Source organism: Humulus lupulus, chromosome 1, assembly GCF_963169125.1.
Source record: "Humulus lupulus chromosome 1, drHumLupu1.1, whole genome shotgun sequence".
Lineage (NCBI taxonomy): Eukaryota > Viridiplantae > Streptophyta > Magnoliopsida > Rosales > Cannabaceae > Humulus > Humulus lupulus.
Genome location: NC_084793.1, coordinates 80,192,020 through 80,201,485, shown reverse-complemented (window position 1 = coordinate 80,201,485; position 9,466 = coordinate 80,192,020). Strand labels below are relative to the sequence as shown.

At 34.5% G+C, this 9,466-nt stretch overlaps 1 pseudogene; it reads right to left on the bottom strand.

Moving 5' to 3' along the window:
• Positions 1 to 1,039: 1,039 nt before the first annotated feature.
• On the bottom strand, positions 1,040 to 4,320 carry LOC133817212 (phospholipid-transporting ATPase 2-like; annotated as a pseudogene).
• Positions 4,321 to 9,466: the final 5,146 nt, after the last annotated feature.

The following is a 9,466-nucleotide window of genomic DNA, read 5'->3' as shown; positions in this document are numbered from 1 at the left end:
GCGACTGTGTGCACTTGCATAGCAAAATATCGCAACACCAAACAACATGGTAATAAGACTTTCAACAGTCTAAAATCCTGCTTGGACAAACTAAGTTATCTAGTATAAAGATTCAGAGTACAACTCTCAACCAAAATGATATTTTAACAATGATGCAAGGCTAGTAAAAAGATTATACAGAAGTAGGACCCTGTTTTTTTTAAAATATATAATGCACCAAGTAAACTTTCTCCCAAAAACTTACCAAAAACCATTAAAAAATTTACACTGTGCTAATCTCCCAAAAATTTACACTGTGTCATTGCAGGCCTGTAGTGTAGTGCCAAAGAGATCCTCTAATATAAATAATATATGGTTCTTCTAGTATTATATATCTGTAGTGTAGTGCCAAAGAGATCCTTGGGAGTATATGACACACATCAAAACGGAAAATTGAACGAAATGATACAAAACCCCAGTACCTTAACAGAGAAAACCTGATCAATATTCGCAAGTACATCAATGGAGCATTCAAAAAGTCCATGCATCGAGTCTTGCTCAAGTTCTTCCGTCTACAACAACAATTATCTAGTTTTAGTTTTGTAGTGATAACTGGATGTATAAATTTATAGCCTGCTAGTACTAGGATAGATCACCAAATACCTTATAACCAGCAGAAAGAGCATAAAAAGCTCCAGGCAACAGCACAACCATGTGCTCATTTAAAATGGAAGACTCCTGCATGTAAACAAACCAGCTAATATAACAATGAAGTTAATATAAAGCAGTCAATCTTAAGGTTTGTAACAACAAAATCTATCAGGATAAAAATCCAAATGTGTACCTCATTTAAAGAGGAAGAACGTTAGGAACTTCTGCCAATTCACTATCATAAAGAGACGAGAACCATTGATGAGTCAAGAAAATGTGTATAAACTGTAGCAGACTTGAAAATTTCATAAAAACAAAAACATATAATACATCAAGTAGTATAGGTAAGGCTGTTACATACAAATACAATGCTAATCTACACTAGAAGCAAAATGGCGGTAAGGTTCAATTTTTGCACCTAATATCTGTTATTTTGTAGCTCAGTTGTCCTTGCAATTTCTTGAGTAGTTGGAAGAGGACAATTGGGACTGTGACTGAAAAAAATCAAAAGGTGGAACAGCTTCGAAAGATCTTTGAGTAGCATTTGGTGAATTTGATAATAGGGGTTCATAAACTGGATTTCTGTTCTTGGGTTGAGTTATGGACAAAGGAGTAACATCTTTCTCTATTGATCTTGCTTGGGGCTCAATGTTGCCCAGTGACAGAATAGGTCCACCCAAACGTTCAGCCTGCTGAAGCGTATTGATTTTACTTGGTCTGTACGTGTACCAGAAGAACTTTATAGCAAGAATCGGACCCATCCCTGCTGCAACTATGAGCTGTAATAAAAAAAAAGTAAAAATAGTTTCTATTAGTATATAAAACTGCAATGCCAACAATGGCCTTGACTTTGACTTCTCTATAATAGAATTTTCAGGTTACCAACGATCAGATGTTGCATCAAGGAAGAGATTGAATGAAATTTTATTAATTATCTTTTGTAAGTCAAATAGCTAAATATTATGAAACTAGGCCTGGGTCTCTATCATCGACTCCATATTATTGGTTGTAACCTCAAAATTTGAAGCATATATGAAATGGAGTACCGAAGCCATTCTCCATAGTAGGATGGATTGCCTCTGAGAAGACTATCCGGGGTTTCCAATTTTCATGCAAATATAAGACCAAAATGTCCTGATATGTAAGCTATAAGCTATCCTGTTTTCATCTACCTTTGAAACCCCAGATGCTACTCAGAGACGGGCCATCCTATTGTTAAAATTACTTTAAGTTCAAAAGATGGTCAAGAAAAACTTACAAACAAAGTTATCCAATAAGACGATTGTCTACACAAGCGAAACATAATTGTATACATCCCTGATGATGGGATGGCGCTGAAGATCCAGTTGATGATATAAAAGCAATCAAATTCCCCATATAGTAAGATGTTGTAGTATTGTAAAAGAGCTGCGAGGATCAAAGGAAAACTTAGGCAATCAGGATAAATAAAATAACACTGAATTATACGAATTTTCCTCTGTAGTTCTAAGAAGCTTTCAAGTCAGGGCATTCTAAAAAGAATATTTGAATGTTGTAAGAATACCATTTCAGTGTTTGTTAGATTAAGCAGCAAGAAGGCTTTACGAAGAGTCAAATTTGAATCAACAAAGCATGCTTAATAGAAAGAAACTTACTTTGTTTCTAATATCATAACAAAAGCCTGCAACCAAATACATCCAGAGAGAGCAACCAATGAGATCTCCTCCATTTCACTTTTTTCATAAGCATAGGCATGTATGCTGATTACAAATACAATAATTGCCTGGACATCAATCAAGCCAGGAATCAGTATCAGTGGATCAAAAGCAACAACCATCTCTATATTTTGAGCAACCAAAGTTTTGGTCAATGTAATGGTTCTCTAAGTAACATCTAAATTTAAGTTCAAGTTTTGTCAAAGTGCTTAAAACTAAATAATTCAGTAGGCCTGAATATAAAAGAACAAAAGAAGCAAAAATAGTTGTTTAGGAGTTCGACTATTTTAAAAAACACAACTCACATGAAAAAGAGATCTTCCAAACCATCCAGCGAATGTGCTAGGATTCAGAAGTCTGTTCCCAAGAATAAAAAAACAAAGTAAAAATTAGCATTTTAGGTTAGACAGTAAATTCCCATTGGCAATTCTGATGGGAAAAATATCTCAAATAAACATTAAAAATTTGTGGATGCTGCATCACTGTTTCTTCACTAATTAAGATCTTTGTCCAGGACACTGACTAGAACAGGAACACTAGTGTAGAAAACATTATAAGCCATCAAGCTAACAGAATTAAAAAGACTAGTCCCTGAGACACCTGAAACAAAAGAGAAGCTGAAAACATGCTAAAGTTAGTACACCAGACATTTAAAAAAGAATAATATACAAGATCAGAAGGAATAATGTTTACATGTCAATTATAAAAGATATAAAAGTTGAAAATAAATGGCATTGTCCAGGAGAACTCACAGGATTAGAGATAATTTCAATTAAGATGTATTAAGAACAGTTAACTATACTAGTTAACAAGAGGGTTAATATGCTAAATCATCAACAATAAATTTCAGGACTCCAAGTGCTCCCCAGCAAAAACTTTTAACTCCAGAAAACATAGTTTTTTTAGAAAAACATCTTATATCTTTTCTAGCTTCAAATCATGTCCATGAACTCCAATCCCCATTCAAAAGATAGGAAACCTAACTATACAGCATACCAGTTTCATACGTTTTATATAGAGAAATATTATAGTTTCCCCAAGGGGATGTCAACACATAGCTAATGTCTACCAGATCCTGGTCATATTAATTTAAATTTTAAAATGTACCATGTATTTAATCACAGGTCCAGTGATAACATATAGCAGGTACTGATAAGGATTACTTGTGCTTTCTGTGATGGTGTTACCCGACAACATATAGCAGTCCTTGACAATATTGCTAATTCAGTAAAAGCTGTTCGATAATGCTTAAGTGCAATTTCAAGAGCCCAATCATCAACAACAAATGCCACATCCTGTTGAAAAGTGAAAAAATAAGAAGACAAACAAGCTCATCAAGATACAATCAAAAAAACAAAAAGTAGAGAGAAAAATTCAATAGCTTCTTCACAAAAACATCCCAATATCTACAACAAACATGTACACATATAGTGTACATAACCTTATCAAATACTCCCACCTCCATCACAACAATTAAAAACAACTAGATCCATGGTTTGGAAAAACTTTTGAAGAAGCCTACATTTTGAAACCATTTCAATCCGAGACATGGAAAATAAAAAGTATTTAAACAATCCTTTTTTAATGCTTTCTTATTATGTGCCATTTTACAAACTAAGGCTATGTTTCAATTCTTATGAATCTATGCTTGTTAAATTCTTATTTTTTTTTCATAATTTTATGATATTTTAAATGTTATTCAACTTACACCTCAATCCAATTCAAAACCTACCTTTCGATTCAATTGAGAAAATTTCCTTCAATCCTGATATAGTTTTTTACAACCTTTGACTAGAAAAATGAAATTATACTTATTAACACACAACAGAGTGAGCTTGAAACAAACTTAAACTGTCTGATATAAGTATAACAATGAACTTTTTTCAACATTTTGATACAGCCTAGAATGCTAATAATGGCAAAGATAATCTAAAGTTTATTTCTCACAACTAGGAGCTATATAAAATACCTTAGGTTCTGGAGTTGTAATCCTCATTGTAAGTAAAACTCTCTCTAAACTTCTGCCGACTTCATCTTCTGTTTTGCCATTAATTAATAGAAGCTGTCCTTTTGGCTCTGTCAAGTCAGAAAGCATAACATAAAGCAAATAATATTTAATGAAAATTGATAATATTAAAGAGAGGGAAGAAACATATACCTTACAAAGCTATGGAAGGCAACAAACTCAAACCATTAAATTAAGAAATAGAGCCAGGTAGAACACACCATAGCAAGTTAAAGTCACCTCTCTATTTAAGCCACACAAGTCAATCTTTAGCCCCAATTGTCACAACCCAATACTTTTTTGTTATTTTTCCAATTACATAAAGGGAATTGCAAAAAGAACTAAAATTATGAAAGAAAAAAAAGACACCAAAAAAAAAAAAAATCAATCAAGTGAAAAAGTTAATAAAGTATTTGGAGCAAGGTAATTATCTGAAACAACTAGAGACATTAAGGCCAAGTGTCAATCTCATTTAAGATAATATACTCGATTCTCCTTTGCTTTGCTTCTTCATTACATTTATCTAATATTTAGCCTATGTGCTTATAGTATATATACAGAGAGGAGGGGCTGACAGAGAAGGAAACCGATTTGCAGATTATTGAGGGACACTCTAAGAGACAAATTTGTATTATATGTAAGGAAAATTGGACTGAAGAAAATTACATAAAAAAAATCAAACCACGCTTAAAAACAAGATATTCACATCCATCTCAATTCGCTATGACCAGTTAATTTAGTCCAAGACACAAAGAAAGAAGAGAGCTGACAGAACCTGTTGGAGTAGTCCCTTCCTGCGCCGCTGCTAGTCAGAGAGAGCGAGCCCAGAGCCTGTTGGAGAAGTTGCCATCGGTGGGTGCTCTGCTTCCTCCGCTGCTCGGCTTGCTGGACTGTCCGTTGCCGAGAAATATGGAGAGAGAGTGTGAGAGCAGAGGTCGGGGGAGGCCGGAGGTAGAGAGAAAGACACGAGAGGGAAACAGAAAATCAAACAACCCCATTAGATTTATTCCCAAATTAAGCTCGATTAGCATAAAAAAACAACGACCCAGATCAATAACACCTAAAACTATATATCCTTACCTGGCTTGCCAAGTCTGAAGAGGAGTGAAACAACCCAACGAATGGAACCCTACTGACAGAGAGATAGAGAAAGACGAGAGAGAGATGGAGGAGATATGAGGGATGGAGGCTGAGATTTGAGGGATGGAGGAGATGTGAGCTCAGATTTGAAGCAGGGATGATGAAACCCAAGACAGAGTTCGGACTTTGCTTAGCCGAAGAAGAAAATGGTGAGTCCGAAATTGGTGTGATTTTTTCTGAAAAAAAAATGTAAAGTGGCGGGCTCCCAAAATATTACCGCCTTTTTCATTTACTACATACATAACATTTACCATAATACTTTTTCATTTCTATTATATTCATGTGTTATGGAAATGGGTATTTGGTGTAGTGAACGTAACTGGACGTTCTTTTTATTTCTGACAGGTCACTTCAAGCTTAAGTAACCTCAAGCAAATCCAAATGCTCGAGGTACTCAGAGGAGTTAGCCCAATGAGGCAGAGAAGGCGATCAATAGCTCTTACTAAGGAAAAAGGGATGTTGTTCCAACGTTAAGGAACTATTAGGGCTCTGGAGGACAGGTGGAATCATCTAAAGTGAGCTACTCATCGAGCAAAGGTAGAGCATGATCAGAATGCCCTTGATATTATCCTAGCCACATGGACTATTGAATGTCACTCGTTACAATTTTAGATTCAATGATTTTCAATGATAAAGAAGAAGTCGAGTTGTTGGGAGATGAGGGATTGGTTGGCTAGATGGCAACCATGAACTAGTGACACAAGGACTAGCCGATAGGAGAAGGAAATCCTAATCGCGCTTATGATGGACATAGAGGTTTTATTTATAAAGGATTTTGGTTCACACTTTGAAGCGACAAGAAAAGCAGATGGGAAGCCAACAAGTACTTGGTATAAGTTTTTTCACATGGAGTTTAAGATGTATTATTTAGAAAGCTTAGAGCTTTAGTTGGAAGGTTTCCAAAGAAAGTTGGATGAACTCATCGAGTAGGACTGCCAGAGCTGGTTGACTCAAGACAGGAAGTGAGTCAAGAATCATAAAGGATTTGGTGACGATAAGGAACAAGTTACCAATTAAGTTTAGCGTTTCAAGTGAGACTGAAATCTAGGATGTGGAGGAAATAATGGAGTGGAAAAGAGAATACACTATTACAGACAACACAAATTATGAGAACAAAGACAACATGAAAGTTCATTGACGATCAATCATAGATCGAATGTAATGGGAGGCAGTGGAAAGAATCCCATAAAGATGGTAATTCTTCGTATTAAGGGAGTTCGCGTGGTGAAAAGCGAGACTACCAATCAATGAAGAACGACATTAAGTATAAAAGTGGATTGAACACCTCTATTGTGAAAGAATGATAAGGATGACAAGAAAGTGAGAAGCACTCACTACGAAGAAGACGACGGACAACCACATGTGAATGAAGCAGATTAGATGAGGACAACTGTGGATTGACACAGGAGGAGATATCACTATGTAAAGCACAACACAGAAGCTTACTACATGACATGATTGATACGACCACATCAAGGATGCTTAAGAAATGGAGGCGTCACTTTTTCACATGGCATGATGAAGGCTACGAACATATGGAAGGATTGCATGAGATCATTAAGATTTCACTTCTAATGACAAGGATATGAGGAACACATATTCAAGAGGACCAAACAAGAACAAAGGAGCATATGATATGGATGCAGGAGAAATGAACAAGAAGTTTTAGGGAGACGAGTTATGGATTAAGACTGCAGTGACTGTAGTTGTTTTGGAGGAAGTTGAGCCAATAGTAATATGCCCAAACTATGACAAGGTGAAAGGAACTACGATTGCAGGAAAGGACAGAGGTGTTAGTAAACCATGATATATGAAGAACATATTTTGGAAACAATTATACTTGGACAATATGAACTTCTAGGATGAACTAACTTGAAAAAGATGCCGGTAATTTAAGGATATGATGAATAGTATTTTCAAGGCATTAAGATAATCTAGATCACTTTAAATGATGGAACCCACTGTGAGGGGAAACTTGGTTATGAGTAACATGTAGAAATGTTACAACTCATGAAAGTATTAGAGAAAGATCCACATGAAGGGGGTGTGATGAATTTCCAAAGGATTGAATGTAACAAGATTGGTTAGTGATAAGAATGGGTTGGATTACGAAATGAAATGGGTTATTTTTTTATCATGATGAATTGATCTCAGAATTGAAAACATAGGAAAATGATTTAAGTTCTACAAACTGCAAATTTGGGTAGGATCTGTAAAAGATTTAAGACTATCTTCAAGATTTGTGAGAAAGTTTAGAAAACAATGGCTATATAGATGAACGGCGACTTAGACCCTTATTATTGGATGAAAAGATAAGTGAAGGGTAGACTCGCGTTCTAAAGAACACGTTGCGAATCAAATTTTTGAATTTTACCTTACTATAACGTATGTTTGAACAAGTTTTTTGCTACTATCGTAGCTAACAAGTGATAGATTTTCTTTAACACCTTAAGCGGTGGGGTAAAGAATGATGATACCCACTCATTCGATTGGACGTCGAAAGCAAGGAAATTTAGAAGGATAATAAGTGAATGACTACTTCTAAGGGTTTATAGAAAATCCACATACATGGATAAAGTACTTGGATGAGTACAGTGGAATTGACAAACTGAAAGAATAAGAACATGCAACAAGTACTGCTCTAAGTGTCTTAAAAGAAAGCTATTATAGAACAAGTTGAAAAGGGAAATGAGATGGGCATTATGAGCCTTAAGTGTTGTTTAAAGGAATTATTGAACATCAGACGTTAGAAGATGTTTGTGATGGAATCTATGAAATTAGGAATCAGATATATGTCACATGGTTGCATGATCTAATTGTTAAGGAAAGATGAATTAAGAGGATATGCTTTACAAGCCAATAAGGATTCTAGGAAAATAGGAAAGTATGAAGTGTTAGAAATTGCATATAACAGAATCTTTATTTATTTTCATGTAATTTACATATTATAAAAAAAAACATGTAAATTCCTAGAACATGCTCCTATGAAATTGATACAAAACAGAGTAAAGTAAAGAAACTTACATTACGCAGCGGAACTGGAACAACTCCATCCTTCAATCTCTCTAACCCTTGATTCCTTTCTATAGCAGAGTATTATCAAGAGATTGAACTAGATGAGCAACACAGTCTTCCTCACCAAGCCTTTGATCAACCTAGAACTAGTGTGGACTGGTTCTCAATGTTAGGGTTTATGCCCTAAAAGCAAGTTAAAAGATAATATATTGTGAAATATATGAAATACAAATATATTATAAATGAATATGTTAATTATTATTTATAACAATTAATAAATATTAGAAAATTCCTTATTCATATTCTAGAGTATGACCTTGTAATAGTACATGAGAATTAAGATCATAAAATATGAATAAAATAATTCAGCAACATGAGAATTAAAGTGTGGAATCTTTAATTAAGGGTTGCTAGTACGGTTTACTAAGCACTACTTAGTAGTGCATGTGATTTTGATTCGGATCACTAATGTGGATAGATATTTTAGTAAAGGTATTGTGTATAATAGTGATTATAAATTACTAGACCGATGTAAATTAATATCTTTTATTAACGTGCCATTTATCATACAATATTTAATTTATATCACAAAGATGATCATTAGTAGATCAGTCTAAATCCTGAGTATTCATGAACTGTTGTTTGTGTTTATTAGGTTCTTTGATTCACTCGTTTAGGTATCTTATATATAATGATGCCGAAAAACTTTTGTTTTGGGAACTTAATAACATGAATGGCTGGGAACATGTTATAGAACAGTGGAATCCAAGCTTTCCGTAAATGATCGAATATTAGTTCCCTTGAGGGTTAATTCTCAGAGTGAATTTAGTTATTGAGCTCAAATCTATAATTAGATTATAGATTAACTATTATGAATTAATGGTACTTAAGGAATCAAGAGATAATTAGAAGAGTAAAACAGTAATTTTGACCAGCTCTAATCATGAACTAATAAATTAGAGGTCAGAACTACTTATATTGA